Consider the following 23,940-nt stretch of genomic DNA (forward strand, 5'->3'; position numbering starts at 1 on the left):
TAGTCCTGGGGTTTCTACTCCAACAACTGGGCAACACACTCTGTTCCTGACAGGGTGGTGATGGTCACTGAGCAAAGAGGAAGTCCTGCCTAACATCCAGCACAGGCTCTGGATACTACACATCAACCATACCCCTTATAAAAGGGATAACTGCCAGCACATTCTGAGGAAAGACATGGCTGGCATCCATATGAAAACTGCCCTTGCACCAAAAATACTGGACATGCAGTCTGCACAGGGATGCCTCTACATAAAAACACCCCTTCAAGACCATGGTAGATAATTGTTTCTCCTAAAGTCATAGAGACAGAGCAAGTTAAGTAAAATGAAAATGAACTACTCCCATTTAAAAGAACAAGAGAAGGAACAGATAATGAAACAGACCTCACCAGCCTAGACAATGGGTTCAAAAAGGAAGTAAAAAAATGTTAAAAGTATTAGGAAAGATTATCAATAGAAATGTAGATCACTGTAACAAGGAACTCAAAATGATAAAGATGAACCAATCAAAAATAGACAATTTAACTGTCAAGATAAAAACCAATCTAGAAGCAATGAACATCAGACTAAATGACACAGAAGAATGAATAAGTGATCTGGAAGATAGAGTAACAGAAATCACCCAATCAGAAAAGCATACAGACAGACAAATTTAAAAATATGAAAGCAACATATGAAACCTATGAGATAATATAAAACATGTCAACCTATGCACTATAGGGGTTCCAGAAGGAGAAGAGACAGAGAGGGGACTGAAAATGTATTTGTGGCTGAAGAAATTGTGGCTGAAAACTTTCTAAACTAAAGAAGAAAATGAATCCAGGAACAGGAAGCAGAGAGGGTCCCAAACAAAGTGAAGTGAAAGAGACCCACACCAGGACATATAATTAAAATGACAAAAGTGAAAGAGATAATTCTAAAGGCAGCAAGAAAAGGAAAACCAAGAATCAGTTACAAGGGAAACTCCACTAAGGTTATCAAATGATTTCTCTGTAGAATCCTTGCAATCTAGAAGGGAGTGGTAAGATATATTCAAAGTGTTGAAAAGGAAAACTTTGCAACCTAGGATATTCCACTCAGCCAGTTTATAATTTAGAATAGAAGAGAGATAAATAATTTCTTAGACAAGCAAAAATTAAAAGAATTCATCAATATTAAACCTACTCTAAAAGAAATATTGAAGAATCTTCTAGAAAAGAAGCAAGAGTCTAGAGAAAATGGAAAAAATCACAATAAGAAAGGTAAATATATAAAAGCACTGAAGATCACTTTAATAAGTCACTACATAGATTAATGTAATTCTAGACATCCTGGAATGTGAAGTCAAGTGGGCCTTAGGAAGCAGCACTTTGAACAAAGCTAGTGGAGGTGATGGAATTCTAGTGGAGCTATTTCAAATCCTGAAAGATGATGCTGTGAAAGTGCTGCACGCAATATACCAGCAAATTTGGAAACCTCAGCAGTGGCCACAGGACTGGAAAAGGTCACTTTTTATCCCAATCCCAAAGAAAGGCAATGCCAAAGAATGTTCAAACTACCGTACAATTGCATTCATCTCACATGCTAGTAAAGTGATGCTTAAAATTCTCCAAGTCAGGCTTCAGCAATACGTGAACCGTGAACTTCCAGATGTTCCAGCTGGTTTTAGAAAAGGTGGAGGAACCAGAGATCAAATTGCCAATTCTGCTGGATCACCAAAAAGCAAGAGAGTTCCAAAAAAAAACATCTATCTTTGCTTTATTGACTATGCCAAAGCCTTTGACTGTGTGGATTACAATAAACTGTGGAAAATTCTGAAAGAGATGGGAATACGAGACCACCTGACCTGCCTCTTGAGAAATGTGTATGCAGGTCAGGAAGCAACAGTTAGAACTGGACATGGAACAATAGACTGGTTCCAAATAGGAAAAGGAGTACATCAAGGCTGTATATTGTCACCCTGCTTATTTAACTTATATGCAGAGTGCATCATGAGAAATGCTGGGCTGGAAGAAGCACAAGCTGGAATCAAGGTTGCTGGGAGAAATATCAATAACCTCAGATATGCAGATGACACCACTCTTATGGCAGAAAGTGAAGAAGAATTAAACAGCCTCTTGGTGAAAGTGAAAGAGGAGAGTGAAAAAGTTGTCTTAAAGCTCAACATTCAGAAAACTAAGATCATGGGATCCGGTCCCATCACTTCATGAAAAATGGATGGGGAAACAGTGTCAGGCTTTTATTTTTGGGGGGCTCCAAAATCACTGTAGATGGTGACTGTAGCCCAGAAATTAAAAGATGCTTACTCCTAAGAAGGAAAGTTATAACCAACCTAGATAGCGTATTAAAAAGCAGCGACATCACTTTGTCAACAAAGGTCCACCTAGTCAAGGCTATGGTTTTACCTGTGGTCATGTATGGATGTGAGAGTTGGACTGTAAAGAAAGCTGAGCGCTGAAGAATTGATGCTTTTGAACTGTGGTTTTGGAGAAGACTCTTGAGAGTTCCTTGGAGTGCAAGGAGATCCAACCAGTCCATCCTAAAGGAGATCAGTCCTGGGTGTTCATTGGAAGGACTGATGTTGAAGCTGAAACTCCAATACTTGGGCCACCTGATGTGAAGAACTGACTCATTGGAAAAGACCCTGATGCTGGGAAAGATTGAGGGAAGAAGAAGGGGATGACAGAGGATAAGATGGTTGGATGGCATCACCGACTCAATGGACATGGGTTTGGGTGGACTCTGGGTGTTGGTAATGGACAGGGAGGCCTGGCGTGCTGCGGTTCATGGGGTCGCAAAGAGTTGGACATGACTGAGCGACTGAACTGAACTGAACATAGATTAAAAAACTTAAGACATTGTAAAAGCAATTTTGACTACAATTAACAGCAAAAGGATAAGTGTGAAGACGTAAAATAGGATATAAAAACTACAAAATGTGGGGGAGGGGAGTATTCAAATGTAGATCTTTTAGAATGTGTTTAAACTTGCATGACTATCAGTTTAAAGCAAGTAGATATTGTCATGGGTCAACATACTTGAACTCCATGATAATGACAAATCTAAACATACAACACATTCACAAAAAACAAAAAAGAAAGGAACTCATGCACACAACAAAAGAAAATCAAATTACGAAAAACAAAAAGAAATGTACAAGAACTACAAAACCAACTGGAAAACAAAGTTTACATGGCAGTAAGTACATGCCTATCCATAATTCCTTTAACTGTCAATGGACTAAATGCTCTGACCAAAGATACAGTGTGGCAGACTGGATTAAAAAATAAAAAGAACCTACAAGATACTGCCTACAAGACACTCACTTCAGGGCAAAAAATATACTCAGACTGAACATGAGGAGATAGAAAGATATTTCATACAAATGGAAATTACAAAAGAAAGTGGGGATAGCAATACTTATATTAGACAAAACAGACTTTAAAACAAAAACAAAGTCATAAAAAAAGACAAAAAAGTGCATTATATAATGATAAGGGGATCAATACAGTAAGAGGATATTATGCTCATTAGCATATATACATCCAATATAGAAGTACCTAAATACATAAAATAAATACTAACAGACATAAAGAAAGAACTTGACAATAATACAATAATAGAAGATTAACACCTCACTTATATCAGAGGGCAAATCATCCAGACAATGCATAAGGCACAGAGGTTCTAAATGACACAATAAGCCAGATGGATTTAATTGATACCTATAGTACACTACCTCCAAAAAATTAAATAAACAACAAACAAACAAACAAAAAAACAGAGCATACGTTCTTTTCAAGCATGCATGTAATGCTCTCCAGAACAGGCCATTCACTGGGTCACAAAACAAACCTTAGCAAGTTTAAGAGGACAGAAATGATTTCAACCATCTTTTTCTGACCACAACAGAATGAAACTAGAAATCAACCACAGAAAGAAAAACAGGAAAAGAACCAACACATGGAGAATAAACAACACGGTACTAAAAGAACAAAACAAAATGACAAGTCAATGATGAAATCAAAGAATAAACCATAGATTAGCATGAGATGCATGAAAATGAAAGCACAACCTGACAAAATCTATGGGATGCAGCAAAATCAGTCCTAAGAGGAAAGGTTATAGTGATACACGCCTTTCTCAAGAGACAAGAAAAATCTCAAACAAACAACTTAACATACCACTTAAGAGTATTAGAAAAAGAATAAACAAAACCCAAAATCAACAGAAGGAGGGAAAGAAAGATCAGACAGGAAGTAGAGATAGAAAAAAGAAAAGATCAATAAAACCAAGAGCTGGTTCTTGGGAAAAAAAAAAAAATTAAAAACCTCTAGTCACGGTCACAGATAAGAGGGAGGACCCAAAAAAACAAAGTAAGAAATGAAAGGCAAAATACTGACACCACAAAAATACAAAAGAATCATGAGAAACTATAAACAGTTACATATTAACAAACTGTATAACCTAGAAGAAACAGTCAAGTTCCTAGAAACATACAGGCTTCCAAAACCGAGTCAAGAGGTAGCAGATAATTTAAAAAGACCAGTTACTATAAGTGACACAAAGTCTGTAATATAAAACTCCCTGCAAACCAAAGTATAGCACCAGATGGCTTCACTGGGGAATTCTACCAAACATACAAAGAAGGACTTTGTGACCATCTCAAACTATTCCAAAAATTGGAGGAGTGAACACTCCAAAAATCACTCTATGAAACCACTATCACCCTGACACCAAAAGCAGACAAGGATACTGTAGAAAAAGCAAATTACAGGCCAAAATCCTTGATATATGTACTTTCCAGGTGGCACTAGTGGTAAAGAATCTGCTTGCTAGTGCAGGAGACATGAGAGATGCAGGTTTGATCCCTGGGTCAGGAAGATCTCCTGCAGGAGGGTATGGCAACTCATTCCAGTACTCTTACATGGAGAATCCCATAGACAGAGGAGCCTGGTGGGCTACAGTCCATAGGATTAAAAAGTCAGATGCTACTGAAGCAACTGAGCATGCATACATGCACATCCTTTGATGTATATACATCCAAGTTCAGTTCAATTCAGTCATTCATTCATGTCCGACTCTTTGCGGCCCCATGAACCGCAGCACGCCAGGCCTCCCTGTCCATCATCAACTCCCAGAGTTTACTCAAACTCATGTCCATTGAGTCGGTGATGCCATCCAACTATCTCATCCTCTGTTGTCCACTTCAGCATCAGTACTTCCAATGAATATTCAGGACTGATCTCCTTTAGGATGGACTGGTTGGATCTCCTTGCACTCCAAGGGATGCTCAAGAGTCTTCTCCAACACCACAGTTCAAAAGCATCAATTCTTCGGCACTCAGCTTTCTTTATAGTCCAACTCTCACATCCATACATGACTACTGGAAAAACCATAGCCTTGACTAGATGGACCTTTGTTGGCAAAGTAATGTCTCTGCTTTTGAATATGCTATCTAGGTTGGTCATAACTTTCCTTCCAAGGAGTAAGCATCTTTTAATTTCATGGATTCAGTCATCATCTGCAGTGATTTTGGAGCCCAAGAAATTAAAGTCTGTCACTGTTTTCATTGTTTCCCCATCTATTTGCCATGAAGTAATGGGACCGTTGGAACCAGTGTGTTCTTCCATGTCCAGTTCTAACTGTTGCTTCCTGGCCTACATCCAAAAACCTTGGTAAATGAAAGTGAACAATACATGAAAAGGATTGTACACCATGATCAAGTTGGATTCATTTCAGGGTCACAAGAATGGCTCAACACAAGCAAAATCAATGTGATATACCAACCACAGTAACAAAGGAAAAAACAAAACCACATGATCATTTCAACATATTCAGAAAAACATTTGAAAATATTCAATGTCCATTAATGATAAAAAACTCTCACCACAGTGGGTATAGAGGGAACATATCTCAACACAGTAAAAACAATTTACAACAAACCCACAGTCCACATAACACTTGATGGTGAAAAGCTGAAAGACTTCTCCCTAAATTCAGAAGGAAAACAAGGATGCACACTCACCACACAATTTCTATTTGGTATAGGAGTTGAAGTCCTAGCTGTATCAACAAAATAGGAAAAAGTAAATTGTAAGCAAATTGGAAGGGAACAAGAAAAAAATTTCACTATTTGCAGATGACAAGGTATATAGAGAACCCTAAAGTCTCCATACAAAGCCTATTAGAATAAATCAATTCTGCAGGGTAGCAGGATACAAGATTAATATACAGAAATCTGTTGTATTTCTTTACACTAATAATAAAATACTGGAGAAAGCAAAAAAAAATCCCATTTAAAATTGCATCAAGAAATAAAATACTTAAAGAATAAACTTAACCAATGAAGTTAGAGACCTATATGTTGAAAATGATCAATATAAAACATTGATAAAGGAAACTGAAGATAAATCAAAGAACTTGAAAGATATATCATGCTTTTTGATTGGAAGAATTAATATTGTTAAAATTCTCATACAACCCAAGCAATCTATGGATTCAATGCAACCCCTATCAAAATACCCATGACATTTTTCACAGAAGTAGTAGAACAATCTTAAAATTTACATGGAACCACAAAAAGACCCAGAATTGCCAAAATAAGCCTAAGGAAAGGAACAAAAAGCTGGAGACATACTTTCCCAAACCTAAGACTACACTGCAAAACTACAGTAATCAAAACAGCATGATACTGGCACAAAAATAGACCTATAGTTCAATGGAACTTAATAGACAGCCCAGAAATAAATCCACACAGCTATGGTCAATTAATCTATGACAAAGGAGGCAAGAATATACAAGGGAGAAAAGACAGTCTCTTCAAGAAGTGTTGAGAAAGACAGACAGCTACACATAAATCAATGAAATTAGAACACTCCCTGACATGATGCACAAAAATAAGCTCAAAATGACATAAAGACTTAAATATAAGACATGACATCATAAAACCCCTAGAAGAGAACATAAGCAAAGTATTCTTTGATATAAATTATAGCAATATTTTCTTAGATCATTCTCCCAAGGCAAGAGAAGCAAGAGCAAAAAATAACCAAATGGAACCAAATCAAACTTAAAAGCTTTTGCACAGCAAAGGAAACCATCAAAAATAAAACAAAAACACAACCTATAGAACAGGAGAAAATAGTTGCAAATGATGAGACTGATGGAAGTTTAATATCCAAAAACATATAATGGCTCATAAAACTCAATTAAAAACAAACTCAATCAAAAAATGGGCAGAAGATCTAAAAATACACTTATCCAATGAAGACAAACAGATGGACACAAGCATATGAAAAGATATTCAATATCACCGATTATTAGAGAAATGCAAATTGAAACCACAGTAAGATATCTCCTCACATAGTTCAGAAGGTCTATCATAAAAAGTTTACAAATTATAAATTCTGGAAAGGGTGTGCAGGAAAGAGAACCCTCCAACACTGTGGGTGGGAACGTCAATTGGTGCAGTCACTATGGAGAACAGGATGGAGGCGCCTTAAAAAACTAAAAAGAGACCTACCATATGATCGTACAATCCCACTCTTAAGCTTATACTGGAAAAAAACAAAAACGCCAAGATAGATGCATCCTAATTTTCATAGTAGCACTATTTATAGTAGTCAAGACATGGAAACCAGTCAAGTACTGATCAACAGAAGACTGGATTAATAAGATACGGTATATGTATATTTTTGTTGTTTTTCAGTCAAGAAGTTGTGCCTACTCTTTGTGACCCCATGGACCACAGCAAGCCAGGCTTTCATAATGGAATATTACTCTGCCAAGCAGAACGAAATATCAGCATTTGCAGTAACATGGATGGACTGAGAAAATATCATACTCTGTTAAGTCAAAGATGAATACTATATGATATCACTTATATGTGCAATCTAAACAAATAATACAAATGAATCTATATACCAAACAGAAACAGACTCACAGACATAGAAAATAAACTTAGGTATCCCAAAGGGAAAGCTCTGGAAGGGACAAATGAGGATGGTATTAACAGATACAAACCACTATATATAATAGATATGCAACAAGGATGTACTGTATAACACAGGAAATTAGTAGCTTGTAATAACCTAAAATGGAATATATAATCTGAGAAAATATACTGCCAAATCTCTTCACTGTATATACATGAAACACATGTAAATCAACTATAATTCAATGTTAAAAAAGAAAAAAAAAACAAAGATGGATAATGTGAATCACAATCTGGAACACTCCACAAACCCAGCTATTGAGGTAAGGGCAGTATTCATAAGTCAATTTTAAATACCATCTAGTGCCTCAGGATTGGTTCTAACAATGTTGTTAACTGTACAATTTATGTAAAAATAAATGTTGTTTAATTCATACATACATCAAAGGTCCTTTCTGCATTTAATATTAATGGGAAGTAAACATAAAAATTGGAGAAGACAATGGCACCCCATTCCAGTACTCTTGCCTGAAAAATCCCATGGGCAGAGGAGCCTGGTAGGCTGCAGTCCATGGGGTCACTAAGAGTCGGACACTACTGAGCGACTTCCCTTTCACTTTTCACTTTCATGCATTGGAGAAGGAAATGGCAACCCACTCCAGTGTTCTTGCTTGGAAAATCCCAGGGACGGGGAGCCTGGTGGGCTGCTGTCTATGGGGTCACAGAGAGTTGGACACAACTGAAGTGACTTAGCAGCAGCAAACATAAAAATGAGAAGGAAAAAAAGAAAAAGAAAACTTATTTATTTATTTATAGTTCTATTCATTTTTTTAAGGTTTTGCTTTATATCATTTTTAAAATTTTTAATTGGAGGATAATTACCTTACAATATTGTGTTTGCTCCTGCCGTACATCAACATGAATCAGCCATAGGTGTATATATATTTCCCCTCCCCTCTTGAACCTCCCTCCTACTTCCCACCCCTCTAGGTTGTCACAGAGCACTGGATTTGAGCTGCCTGTGTCATACAGCAAATTCCCACTGGCTCTCTATTTTAACATATGGTAATATATATGTTTCCACTCTACTTTCTCAGATTGTCCCACTCTCTCCTTCCCTCACTGTGTCCACAAGTCTGTGTCAGTTTTCCTGCCCTGCAAAGAGGTTCATCTGGAGAAGGCAATGGCACCGCACTCCAGGACTCTTGCCTGGAAAATCCCATGGACGGAGGAGCCTGGTAGGCTGCAGTCCATGAGGTTGCTAAGAGTCGGACACGACTGAGCGACTTACTTTTCACTTTCATGCATTGGAGAAGGAAATGGCCACCCACTCCAGTGTTCTTGCCTGGAGAATCCCAGGGACAGAGGAGCCTGGTAGGAGGCCATCTATGGGGTCGCACAGAGTTGGACACAACAGAAGTGACTTAGCAGCAGCAGCAGCAAAGAGGTTCATCAGTACCATCTTTCTAGATTCCATATATATTACTATATGATATTTGTTAGAAAACTGATTTATATATGTTAATTGCAGCGCTGTTTACAAAAACTAAGACATGGAAGTAACCTAAAAGTCCATCAATAAATGAATGGATAAAGAAGATGTGGTACATATATATCATGGAATATTACTCAGTCATTAAAAAGAATGAAATAATACCATTCGCAGCAACATAGATGGAACATAGTATTGCAATTACCATACTATGCAAAGTCAGTCAGACACACAGAGAAATACATGATATTGCTAATTTTCAGGATCTAAAAAAGTGATACAAATGAACTCACTTACAAAACAGAAACAGACTTAAAAGACTTACAGAATAAACTTAGAGTTACCTGGGGGGAAGGATGGGGAGGAGGGATAGAATGGGAGTTTGAGATGGACATGTAGTACACACTGCTATATTTAAAACAGATAACCAACAAGGGCCTACTGTATAGCACAGGGAACTCTGCTCAATATTCTGTAATAACCTAAATGGGAAAATAACTTGAAAAATAGATATATGTATATGTATAACTGAATCACTCTGCTGCACACTGAAAGTAGCACAGCACTATTAATCAACTACTTGTTGTTGTTCAGTAAATAAGTCACGTCTGACTCTATGACCCCGTGGACTGCAGCACGCCAGGCTTCCCTGTCTTTTACTATCTCGTGGTGGTTGGTCAAATTCATGCCCACTGAGTTGGTGATGTTACCTAACCATCTTATCCTCTGCCACCCCCTGCTCCTTTTGCCTTCAGTATGTCCCAGTATCAGTCTTTTCCAATGAGTCGGCTCTTCATATCAGCTGGCCAAAGTATTGGAGCTTAAGCATCAGTCCTTCCAATGAATGTTCAGGACTGATTTTCTTTAGGACTGACTGGTTTGATCTTCTTGTTTGTCCAAGGGGCTCTTGAGAGTCTTCTCCAACACAATTCAAAACAATCAACTCTTCAGTGCTCAGCCTTCTTTATGGTCCAACTCACACATCTGTACGTGACTACTGGAAAAACCATAGCTTTGACTATATGGACCTCTGTTGGCAAAGTGATGTCTCTGATTTTGAATATGCTATCTAGGTTTGCCATGGGCTTCTCAGATGTTGCAGTGGTAAAGAATCCGCCTACCAATGCAGGAGATGCAGGTTTGATCCATGGGTCAGGAAGATGCCCTGGAGTAGGAAATGGCAAACCACTCTAGTATCCTTGTCCAGAAAATTACACAGGCAGAGGAGCCTAGCAGGGTACAATGTATGGAGTCACAAAGAGTCGGACATGATTGAGCACACACACACTTAAAGGTCTGTCGTATCTTTCAAAAAGAAAGTGTCTTTTAATTTCACGACTGCAGTCACCATTCACAGCAATTTTGGAGCCCAAGAAAATAAAACCTCTCACTGTTTCCACTTTTTCCCCTTCTATTTGGCATGAAGTTATGTGACAGGATGCCATGATCCTAGTTGTTTGAATGTTGAGTTTTAAGCCAGCTTTTTCACTCTCCTCTTTCATCCGCATCAAAAGGTTCTTGAGTTCCTCTTCACTTTCTGCCATTAAAGTGGTATCATCTGCATATCTGAGATTGTTGATATTTCTCCCAGCAATGTTGATTCCAGCTTATGACTCATCAAGGATGGCATTTTGCATGATGTACTCTGCATAGAAGTTAAATAAGCAGGGTGACAGTATATAGCCTTGTCATACTCCTTCCCGAATTTTGAACCAGTCCACTATTCCTTGTCTGGTTCTAACTGTTGCTTCTTGATCTGCATACAGGTTTCACAGGAGGCAGATAAGGTGGTCTGGTATTTCTACCTCCTGAAGAATTTTCCAGTTTGTTGTGATCCATACAGTCAAAGGCTTTAGTGTAGTCAACAACCCCTTCGTGGACTATAGGCTTGTCAAGGTGAAGGGGCTTATGTAACTCAATGAAGCTATCAGTCATGCCATGCAGGGCCACCCAATACAGATGGGTCATAGAGAGTTCTGACAAAACATGGCCCACTGCAAGAGGGAATGGCACACCACTCCAGTATTCTTGCCATGAGAACCCCATGAACAGTATTAATCAACTATATTCAAATATAAAATAAAAATTAAAAAATAAAGATTATATAGATCTTACTCTATCAGTTCTTCATAAACATTACCCAACTTAAATTCATAACAAGCTTATAGAGTTCCATTATCCTCTTTTTATAGACTAAACTTTGTGACCTTGAAAAAAAATTGTATGTCTTGGCGTTCTTGTATAAAGTTGCTAACTGCTTTATAGTTATAGAATAAAATGTCGTTATTCTTAAGAAATTTAGGCAGGAAGTCAACAATGGAGATTTTGTTTTCATGAGCCATATCAGATCAGATCAGATCAGTCGCTCAGTCGTGTCCGACTCTTTGCGACCCCATGAATCACAGTACGCCAGGCCTCCCTGTCCAACACCAACTCCCGGAGTTCACTCAGACTCACGTCCATCGAGTCAGTGATGCCATCCAGCCATCTCATCCTCTGTCGTCCCCGTCTCCTCCTGCCCCTAATCCCTCCCAGCATCAGAGTCTTTTCCAATGAGTCAACTCTTTGCATGAGGTGGCCAAAGTACTGGAGTTTCAGCTTCAGCATCATTCCTTCAAAGAAATCCCAGGGCTGATCTCCTTCAGAATGACTGGTTGGATCTCCTTGCAGTCCAAGGGACTCTCAAGAGTCTTCTCCAACACTACAGTTCAAAAGCATCAATTCCTCAGTGCTCAGCCTTCTTCACAGTCCAACTCTCACATCCATACATGACCACAGGAAAAACCATAGCCTTGACTAGATGGACCTTTGTTGGCAAAGTAATGTCTCTGCTTTTGAATATGCTATCTAGGTTGGTCATAACTTTCCTTCCAAGGAGTAAGCATCTTTTAATTTCATGGCTGCAGTCACCATCTGCAGTGATTTTGGAGCCCATAAAAATAAAGTCTGACACTGTTTCCACTGTTTCCCCATCTATTCCCCATGAAGTGATGGCATATAGAGCGTTACAATTCAAAAGTTAAATGAAATTATCACAAATCCACAAAATCATAAAAGTTTAGCCTTTCATAAGATTCATGAATAAAGGAAAACCCATGCCACTCCTGTGGTGAAATAAATTAACTCTTCTGCCTTCATATAACAATACTGACAGAAAACTCACTTTTTTTGCAACTGGAATACTACCAAACCTGTTGTTAATATTCCAAAAAGAATATTTATGCTGCAGAGAAAATAAGTCTGTCGATATTGCAAATGGCTCATATTTGCAGCAATAAGATCAAAGTGTTTTTTTATCTGAGTGGAATGTGTTGATATCACCAGTGAGATTTATTTCAGGGGGAAAAGCTAGAACCTATTTTCCCCCACTGTTTTCATTCTGAGGGAAAATCAACTTACAGAGACAATCACAACAATGTTGGGCAAGTTTTATGTCTGAGAGATTCACTGGGGGAGAAAATCATCCTTCTGGCTGTCGACAGATAGTGTTAAGCAGTGGACCATGATACAGAACAATAACCTTCCACGGTGCACTAAGTGTGCTGCGAAGAACTGTCACGCACTGACAATTCCCAGTGAGCCCCCAAGATGTCAATGGGATACTTATTGAGCAGCGGATTTCCTACATGGGTGTGTCTGTGTCAAAGAGTGTTGAACTGCCAACACTCTCTGCATGAGATTGTATCTGGCCTCCGTCTTATGTGATACTTGTCACAGGGAAACACGACTGGCACACTGACTGGCCTTGCAGAAGAGACACTTTCAGTGATTTCTGTCATGGCAGTCTGGATTGTTTGGGGTGGTAAATGAAAGTTTTATGTTCTCAGTTGGGCCCCTCAATGGATGCTGTTATGTTCCTAATCCTCTACCCTTGGTATTCACCCCAGAGTGCAAAAGGCTGCTTACTGCAAACACTTGCTCCTGGGTGCATGAGGACTCTGTCTAGAGCTGGCCCAGCCTTCATAGTGGGCAGACCAAAATGCCCAGCAGTGTTGGTACCCTCCAGGAAGCAGCTTGCAGGAGTGATGGGCAAGCCAGAGGTCTAAGCTCCGACTGTTTGCAACACTGAGTATCTTAACAATATAGCATTCATGGCTTCCTCTCTTGTCTCATTTCACTATCGCTTAAAGAGTTTCCAAGGAACACTTTTCAAATAAAAAATGTGTCTCAGGTTCTGCTTTGAGGAAACCTCATGAAAATAGTCTTGCACTGGGAAATTTTTAAAGCCTGCTAGATGGGAAGATACTTCTAGGACATTAGGCCAGAGTAAATCATAATGGTTAGATACTATCACCAAATCAATGGACATGAATCTGAGCAAACTCTGGAAGACAGTGAAAGACTTGGAAGCCTGGTGTGCTACAGTTCATGGAGTCACAAAGAACTGGACACAACTTAGTGACTGAAGAACAAAATCATAATAATTTTTTTGAGTAAATGTGAATTTTGTCACTTAAGAATAAAAGATCTCACATGATGTATTGCAGATTAAAAGATATTTGAAAGGAAGACGTTCCATCTGCTTTGGCCTACTGGCAGTGTGAACTTCACATCATATTAGATGTAATATATATTTCTATAGTTGAACCTAGGTATTTTAAGTGTCATTTGTAGGAGCAATTTCCCCCCCATTTTCTCGGCCTTTGCCTCTGCATTCCCTGAGTCATGTCTTCACCTGATTCATCAATATAGACTCAGATAAGCAAGATATTTACAAATCAACATTTCTTAAATCTTGAGATAACTTTTGGGTTTCCCTTGACAAGTTGGGAGTAGCATACTCAAGAAAAAAGAATAAATGAGCTAAGAGGAAAGGAATGAATACAGATATGTGTTACAGAGGGCAGCATACCCAATGTTTGAATTCCTCAGGCCTTGCTGTCATTTCTCTTCCACTCCACTCAATATCATTGCCATTGGTGAGTCTCAAGTCTTGTGAATTTAGATTGGTGCTTATTTCACAATGATGCCTTTATAACCCTGAGAAAAATGTCTTCAGTACTTCTTGGTGGCCAGGCAGTTCCAGGTAAAATTGTGAAACAAGAAGTACGTGCTGGAGTTCATGACCTCTCTTCGACAATTCATTATCCTTTCATTCAACTACAGTCTGTCCTACTTTACCCTTACTTAGACCCAGTGTCAGGAGGTAGCCTGACTTCAATTATTAATAAATCAGTTGCATAAGCTCTCCTGAGAGTATCTGAATTCTCCTTAATCATTTAATAGAAAGTTTTATATCTCATTCATGATATTTTGGACATAAGGAAGTGACTAATGGATATAGGAATGGGGAATCTTAGAAAGGATGAACTCATAATTGCTGCTTTACCAATCATTCCTATAATTTCCCACAGCAATTTCTCCATAGAATTTATCTTTTTCATAAACCTTAAGTAAAGCCATTCAACCTGCAATTTTAGTTCAAACAATTGCTATTATCTGACTACATGAACCACTGGGAATGCAGGGATAACAATTTCTTTAATTTTTTCCATCTGTTTCTTCATTGTCTTTTAAAACTCATTTTTATTTGAGGGTCCAAATGTTGCTTTTCTGAACAGTAAAAAGCATCACAAGTGTAAAGGCATCCTTGCCCCTTGGGGAGAAGACAGAATGGGACCAGTAGGTTTTCAGAGAAAGCATGTGGGAAAACCTGGTAACACATGCCTACCTCACACCATTCTACTGAAAATAGAGAAAGCTGCATTGACTCTGTTTCTACCTTATGAGGCCTGATGCTAACTTAATTTCAACTCAATTGAAAATAAAAATTTAGAGGCTGAAGTAGAAGGTAGAAATAAGAAAGATTTTTTTTTTTTAAATTCTGTAGCTTGTATGGTTGTTACTTGAAATTCTTTCTTACATATGAGATTATGAGAACACACTATTTTTCAAATAATGCTAATCATGGGAGTATTATTTACTGCACCTAGCTGCTGTCTTAATAAAAGCTCTTAAAAATGAGAAATAGTGTCAGTGTGTCCAGGATTTATTCCTGTTGGAAAAAAATAGATGTAAATCATATTTTTTAAAAGAGTGTTCCTTTCTGTTTCTGTGAAAAATGCCATTGGGATTTTGACAAGGATTGCATTGACTCTAGTTCATTTTTCAAAGTATGGTCATTTTAACAACATTAATTCTTCTAATCCAAGAACATAGACTAGCTTTCCATTTGTTTGTGCTTTTCATTTTTTTTATCAGTGTCTTATAGTTTATAGCATACAGATCTTAAACAACAACTAGGTTAAATTTATTCCTAAATATTTTATTATATTTGATGTTCTTATAAATGGAATTGCTTCCTTAATTTCCCTTTCAGATAGTTTGTTGTTAGAGTATAGAAATACAACTGATTTTTGTTTTCAATCTTTTAAAAACATTTCTGGCCATTCCATGGGCTTCCCTGGTGGCTCAAATGGTAAAGAATCTGCCTGCAATACAGGAGACCTGGGTTCTACTCCTTGGTTATGAATATCCACTGGAGAAGGAAATGGTTACCCACTCCAGTATTCTTATCTGGAAAATTCCATGGGCAGAGGAGCCTGGTGGGTTACAGTCCATGGGGTTGCAAAGAGTCAGACACAACTAAGCGAATAATCCTTTCTCCTTTCACGTATGGGGAGTATGGCATCTTAGTTCCCTGACCAGGGATCTAACCTGCGCCCCCTGCATTGGAAGTGTGGAGTCTTAACCACTGCACCACCAGGGAAATCCCTGCAACTGCTTTTTGTATGTATGTTGATTTGGTACCCTTTAAGTTTACTCAATTTCTTATCAGTTCTAATAATATTTTTGGTGGAGTCTTTAGGGTTTGTTGTATGTAATAGATTATATCATCTGCCAGAGACAATTTTACTTCATTTTTTATTTGGCTGACATTTATTTTATTTGCTTGACTAATTGCTCTGGCTAGGACTTCTGGTACTATGTTGAACATAAGTGAGAATGGGCATTCTTGTCTTGTTCCTGACCTTAGAGAAAAAGCTTTTATTTTTTTATTCTTGAGAATGTTGTTATCTGAGAACTTGTTACACGTGGCCTTTATTTTGTTTAGGTACATTCCTTCTAGACCTAACTTGTTGAATGTTTTTAATCATGAAAGAATGTTGTGTTTTGCCAAATCCCTTTTTTGCATCTATTGTGGTGATACAATTTTATCCTGTATTCTGTTACTGTAGTGTATCACATTTATTGATTTTCATTTGTTGAAACAACCTTATATCTTAGTGATAAATCCCACTTGATCATGGTGTATGAACCTCTTAACATATTGTTGAATTACATTTGCCAGTGTATTCTGTTGAGGATTTTGACATCTATGTTTGTCAGGGATTTTGGTCTATAATTTTCTTTTCTTGTAGTGTCTTTGTCTGGTTTTGGTATCAAGGAAATGCTGGCCTTTTAAAATGAGGTTTGAAGAGTTCTTTTTTTTCAGATTCTTGGACAAGTTTTAGAAGACTGTTCCTAATTCTTCAAATGTTTGGCATAATTCACCTGTGAAATGAATTTTGAATTTCACATTTTGAATTAGTAATCAGAAATCTTCCAACAAAGCGATCTCCTTATTAGTTATCAGACTACTCCAATTATCTCTTTCTTCAAGATTCACTGTTAGTAGGTTGTATGTTTCCAGGAATTTCTTCTAGGTTATGTAATTTGTTAGTGTAAAATTGTCCATAGTGCTCTTATGATTCTTTGTACTTTACAGGTACAAAGAATCTCCTATGACTGTGACTTAAAAAGGCTCAGTCAAGGTTCTCAGTAAAGGTTCATCAATTTTATTTACCCTTTTCAAAAAACAGCCATTAGTTGCATTGATCTTTTCTATTATCTTTCTATTCTTTGTTTCTGCTCTAATTTTTTTAATTTCTTTCTTTCTAATAAATTATAGCATTTTTTTTTTCTTCTAGTTCTTTGGGTTGTAGATTTAGGTTATTTGAAATCTTTATTTTTTCTTCATATAGGCATTTATCACTATAAACTTCCCTCAAGAACTGCTTTTGCAACATCCCTTAAGTTTTGGTATGCTGTTATTTTCATTTTTGTTTTTCCTCAAGGTATTTTTTTTAATTTCCCTTTTAATTTCTTCTTTGATCCACTGGTCATTCAGGTGTATATTATTTAATTTCCACATATCTGCAGAATTTTCCAGTTTTCCTCCTATTATTGACATCTAGTTTAGTATACTGTGGTTGGAAAAGATAAGTGGTATTATTTTCAAGCTTCTTAAATTTGTGAAGACACCACCTTATGGCAGAAAGTGAAGAGGAACTCAAAAGCCTCTTGATGAAAGTGAAAGTAGAGAGTGAAAAAGTTGGCTTAAAGCTCAACATTCAGAAAACGAATATCATGGCATCTGGTCCCATCACTTCATGGGAAATAGATGGGGAAACAGTGGGAACAGTGTCAGACTTTATTTTTATGGGCTCCAAAATCACTACAGATGGTGACTGCAGCCATGAAATTAAAAGACGCTTACTCCTTGGAAGGAAAGTTATGACCAACCTAGATAGCATATTGAAAAGCAGAGACATTACTTTGCCAACAAAGGTCCATCTAGTCAAGGCTATGGTTTTTCCAGTGGTCATGTATGGATGTGAGAGTTGGACCGTGAAGAAGGCTGAGTATCGAAGAATTGATGCTTTTGAACTGTGGTGTTGGAGAAGACTCTTGGGAGTCCCTTGGACTGCAAGGAGATCCAACCAGTCCATTCTGAAGGAGATCGGCCCTGGGATTTCTTTGGAAGGAATGATGCTAAAGCTGAAACTCCAGTACTTTGGCCACCTCATGGGAAGAGTTTACTCATTGGAAAGGACTCTGATGCTGGGAGGGATTGGGGGCAGGAGGAGACGGGGACGACAGAGGATGAGATGGCTGGATGGCATCACTGACTCGATAGACGTGGGTCTGGGTGAACTCCGGGAATTGGTGATGGACAGGGAGGCCTGGCGTGCTGTGATTCATGGGGTCACAAAGAGTCGGACACGACTGAGCGACTGAACTGAACTGAACTGAAAGTATGTTGTATCCTGGAGAATATTCTATGTGTGTTTAATAAGACTGGGTATTCTGTTGCTATTGAGTGGAATGTTCTCTAATATTTGGCTCCTGGAGGCTGTTTATATTTCCCTCCACAACAAATCTTCAGTTTTAAAGAAAACCTGTTGTGTGTTAATAACCATTTCTCCATAATGCGATCAAAGTAATTTTCAGACCCCTGTGAAAAAAAGGTGAAAAGACAACCCCTCAGAATGGGAGAAAATAATAGCAAATGAAACAACTGATAAAGGATTAGTCTCTAAAATATACAAGCAGCTCATACAGCTTAATACCAGAAAAATGAACAACCCAATCAAAGAGTGGGTATAAGACCTAAACAGACATTTCTCCAAAGAAGACACACATACGGCTAATAAACACGTGAAAAGATGCTTGACATTGCTCATTATGAGAGAAATGCAAAGCAAAACTACAATGAGATATCACTTCACACCAGTCAGAATGGCCATCATCAAAAAATTTACAAACAGTAAATGCTCAAGAAGGTGTGGAGAAAAGGGAATACTCTTGCACTGTTGGTGGAAATGTAAATTGATACAGCCACTGTGGAGAACATTATGGAGATTCCTTAAAACACTAGGCATAAAACTCCCAAATGCCCCAATAATCTCACTATTGGTCGTATACCCTGAGGAAACCGTAATTGAAACAGCAGCAGTATTTACAATAGATAGTACCTGGAAGCAATCTAGATGTTCATTGATAGATGAATGGATAAAGAAGTTGTGGAATATTACTCAGCCATAAAAAGGAAGGCATTTAAGTCAGTTCTGATAAGGTGGATGAACCTAGAGCCTATTATACAGAGGGAAGTAAGTAAAAAAGAGAAAAACAAATATCGTATGTTAACACATATATATGGAATCTAGAAAGATGGTGCTGATGAACCTATTTGTAGGGCAGCAGTGGAGATGCAGACATAGAGAACCAACTTGTGGACACAGTGGGGGAGGAGCAGGAGGGATGGATTGGAAGAGTAATACTGAAACATATACATTACAATATGTAAAACAGACAGCCAGTGGGAATTTGGTGTATGACACAGGGAACCCAAAGCCAGTGCTCTGTGACAACCTAAAGGGATGGGATGGGGTGGGAGGTGGGAGGGAGGTTTAAGAGGAAGGGGACATGCATATACCTATGGCTGATTCATGTTGATATATGGCTGAAACCAACGCTATATTGTAAAGCAATTATCCTTCAATTAAAAAAATAATAAAAAAATAAAGCTAAAAACCAAAAAACCCTGCAATGGTAACTTCAGCAAGTGCCCTAGTAACACATAGACTCTGATTTAGTGGTTCCAGGGGGAGGCTAAGATTCTGGGTTTCTAAGAAGCTCCTAGGTCATGCTGGACCATGTCCCATACTTTGAGCAGCAACCATCTAGCCATGCTGAAGGGACACCTGTTTTGCCCGAAGCCCTAGTAGGACTCAGCTACCTTCACTTTTATTCCACTTAATTTTCTGTTTTAGCTTGGCATGAGCATGGCATGAGCAAGAGCGATCCACTTGGGGATAAAATTGTGAAGCATAACTGTAGTTTTAGATATTCTGAGGCAGACTCAAGTATAATCCTTTTTTGCGAACTTTGCACAAAATTTGGGCTTTCTTCCTGCAGTCTGAATTGCCACATTTAGTTTTCTGCATTTAGCTTACTTTGGATTAGTCAACACCAACACACTCTGCCTCCTTCCTTTCGTGTTCCCTCCCAGACCTGCAGAAACTCAAATATGTGCATGCAGCACTGCACCTATACATTCTTTTGAAAATCCCACAGAGTACACTCACAAGGAGAAGCAAGTTGTGACATGTGTTTGAGGCCTGTTATCTCCTATCTCTCACTATTGTCTAATTTCTCTGGACATCCAAACGGGATGCCCAGGTTTTTCTGATCGCTGTAGTCCTAAAGATATTCCACTGGAGAAGTTGGTTAATTGCTTCTACAAACGATCCTTCACTCTGACCCGAGTCTTTCTCCAGCTCACTGCAGTTGGCAGTAATTTGCAATGGTGACCATGGCAGTGTTTTGATCAGCTGTGGCAAAGAGGACAAAAAAAAAAGAGAGAGAGAGAGAGAGATAATAGCTTTCTGCTATAGAAACAGCTCTACAATTTTCCCCACCCACACAAGAAGAGAAGCCATTTCCTTAAAATCGAGCTCATTTGCCTTATAAAGCTTTCTCATTAGACGCTAAGCTGGTAGCTAACAGATTCTGTGCCTCTAATATGGTGTGTTTCCTTAAGGGACTGGCAGTACATGCGATTTTAGGAAGAGATGAGGAAGGAGAAGAGAAGAGAGGGATGTTGTTTACAAAGGCGCCTAACTACAAAGGCCATAATTAAGCAATGCTATCTGACGGGCCTCCTCTGTGCAATGTGCAAGGGGTGCCGTGAGCAACGGTGCTTTGAGGTGACATAATCAGCAGGACATACACTGCCCATAGCACTCAATTGTTATTAGAAAATGGCATTCTTAATAAACTTGTGTTTAAATGCCAGAGCCTTTTCATTTCCTGGTCATTATTAGTGTGTGCCTGACAATTACTGACAGTTAGTCAGAACACTGTTTGTGTTCTTTGCTCCCTGGGCATTTCCTAGTTATGAATAATAATCCCATTAATCATGCACTTGAAATAAGCAAATTCTCCCGCAGAACATCATAATCAGTTGTATCAAAGAGCCTTCCAGTAAGCCCCATGTGGCTCAGTTTCAGCTTCCCTGTTTGCAGCTCTCTCTGGGTCCTTTCAGGAAGTCAGGACTCGAGGGCTGTCTCCTAGTGTAGAAAGGCATCCATCATAGACACCTTTGCAGATGAAACCACATCCTCTGAAACTACTGGTTCTCAGTCACTTATTTAGGTTTAATGACAGCCTCATGACTCATCAGATTTACCCTGCAGATGACCACCAGGGTTTGCTGTAGGCTAACGGTGACGATTTGCTCCTTTTTCCAAAGCCTGTAAAGGACAGGTCCTTTCTTGGCAGCTACTAAGGATTCCTGGCATTTACATTGCATCCCAGCTATCACTTGGCCCTCCCTGTTTTATTTAGATGTCCTGATCTTGTCTATAAGCATCCCACAGTCGTAAAATTATCCTCGGTCTGCTGACAAAGTGAAAGCTGTCATTAAATTTACTCCGAGGAGCCTCCCAAGCTTCAAATTTCAGTAAACAATTCTTTTCTCTAACCTCCCTCCTTTCCATTCTTCCCTCCCTAAATTTGTGTTCACAGTTTTGAGTGTCTGACTCCCTCAATCTGTAGCATGTCTTGCTCCCAGCCATTTCTATGTGGTGCTGAAAATAACATTACCTTTCTGGTGATGTCACTGGAGTGGCAGGTCCAGAAAATACCACTTCAATTTTTTGTACTAATACATTTCTTCTCCTCAGTATTTATTACCCAGTGCTATTGGCAGTTTTATTCCCTCTTTCATAAATAAGAAAACAGAAAAAGCGAATTGATTTAAAAATCAGAGTCAGAAGCACCAGCAGCAGCAAGTGACACAGAGGTGGTTTGCACTCACAATGAAGTGTAAGGGAAGGGAAGAAGACAAAGCATTCTCAAAGTGATCATTCTATTAAATACAACATTTACCATGACCCTGCAGGTACCCTGCCAGGCTCTGTAATTTTTTTGTGTGGGGTGAGAAGGGAATGGGAACGTATGAAGATGAAAAAGATACTGTTTTGTTAGGGAATTCACCCTTTATTTGCTCAAATAGAAGCTGAAATTAAACACAGAAGTGACTCAAGTCACACAAAGCCTCCAGTTGCATGTTTACCAGATTTACTCTTAACATTTGCACATGCTGGGTGTCCAAATGGTACCTGACTGTATAGAAGTGACTGATGAATATTTAATAAGGACTCACAAAGAACTTATTACACTTCTGAAATTAATACAAAAGCTGGGGATGCAGAAATTTAACGTGGTGATGAGGTGTGGGAGCCAGGGATATGCACCCCTTAGATCTCCTTTCAACAAAGAACTTGCTATTCAGGTACAAGGGACACACTTGACTGACAGCATCCAGTGGCAAATTAAGGTGTTAGGGAACAGGAATAGTGCCCTCATATACCATGTTGTACATAATATATAGAGATGATTTCCTCTCTTTCTGTTCTCCATCACGTAAGAACACAGTGAGGAAGAGGGCCCTCAACACACAACAGATCTGCCAGAACCTTGATCTTAGACTTCAACAGTCTCCAGAGTTGTGAGAAATTAATATCCGTTGTTTAAGCCACTCAGTCTGCGTTATATTTTTTCATAGCAGCCTGAACTGACTATGACATCTTTCCAGCTGATGCCATGCTCTTCCTGAGCAGCCCCCAGTCAAGGGCTGTACAGAGTGGGATTACTAAAGCCTGGTCATTCCCTCCCATTACAAGGGTCTTCTAACAAGTCCAGCTCGCCACTGGGTTGGCTGAGATGCTGTCAGATCTCTATGGTGGACTAAGACTCTCTCTATGCAATCCTGCTCCCTCTCTTTTAAATAGATCTCTTCAGCATTATTCCACAATTGTCTTCTTGTGCTCACAGATGTCTCTCTCCATGTCTGCTTCCCAAAGGGCCCCAATGATCCACTGTATCTGCCTAAATCTGTAACTAATTTAAAGAAAAACATAAAGGACTTAAAAATCAAAGCCAGGGATTCTATTAATAAAATGTCTACAAAATTATCTACCCCTAAATAAATTATCTTCCCTAGGAAAAGAAGGCGTGTTTCTCTGGGCAAATCACCAAGGCCACATAATGTATTTTGGAGGAGTCTCAATTGGCAACTGTGTAACAACAGGGAGGTTTGGTAGAGACTGTTCCAAGGGCAGGGAGTGCATTGTCACTGGAGTCACTATTACAAAAGTTATAAAATGTAAAAGTTTGTTGTTTTCATCATCAGCATATGCCAGGATTTTTTTTTTTTTTAACAATATAAGTGATAAAATAGTTTTCCCTGTCATGGTGGAAGGCATCCATGCCTCCCACCACCCACCATGGTATATCACTGTGAACTCTTTAAAAAGTGAAATAGTCTTTCTTTTAATTACCTTCAACTTTGAAATCTCGAATTCTCCCTCTTTCAGTCTCTTATTGTAAAACAGGCAAATGCCATGCTCTTCCTGAGCAGCCCCCAGTCAAGGGCTGTACAGAGTGGGATTACTAAAGCCTGATCATTCCCTCCCATTACAAGGGTCTTCTAACAAGTCCAGCTCGCCACTGGGTTGGCTGAGATGCTGTTCAGTTCAGTTCAGTCCAGTCGCTCAGTCATGTCTGACTCTTTGCGACCCTATGGACTGCAGCACGCCAGGCTTCCCTGTCCATCACCAACTCACTGAGCCTGCTCAAACTCATGTCCATCGAATTGGTGATGCCATCCAACCATCTCATCCTCTGTTGTTCCCTTTTCCTCTTGTTTTCAATCTTGCCCAGCATCAGGGTCTTTTCACATGAGTCACTTGTTCGTATTAGGTGG

The sequence above is a fragment of the Bos javanicus genome, chromosome X, assembly GCF_032452875.1.
Source record: "Bos javanicus breed banteng chromosome X, ARS-OSU_banteng_1.0, whole genome shotgun sequence".
Lineage (NCBI taxonomy): Eukaryota > Metazoa > Chordata > Mammalia > Artiodactyla > Bovidae > Bos > Bos javanicus.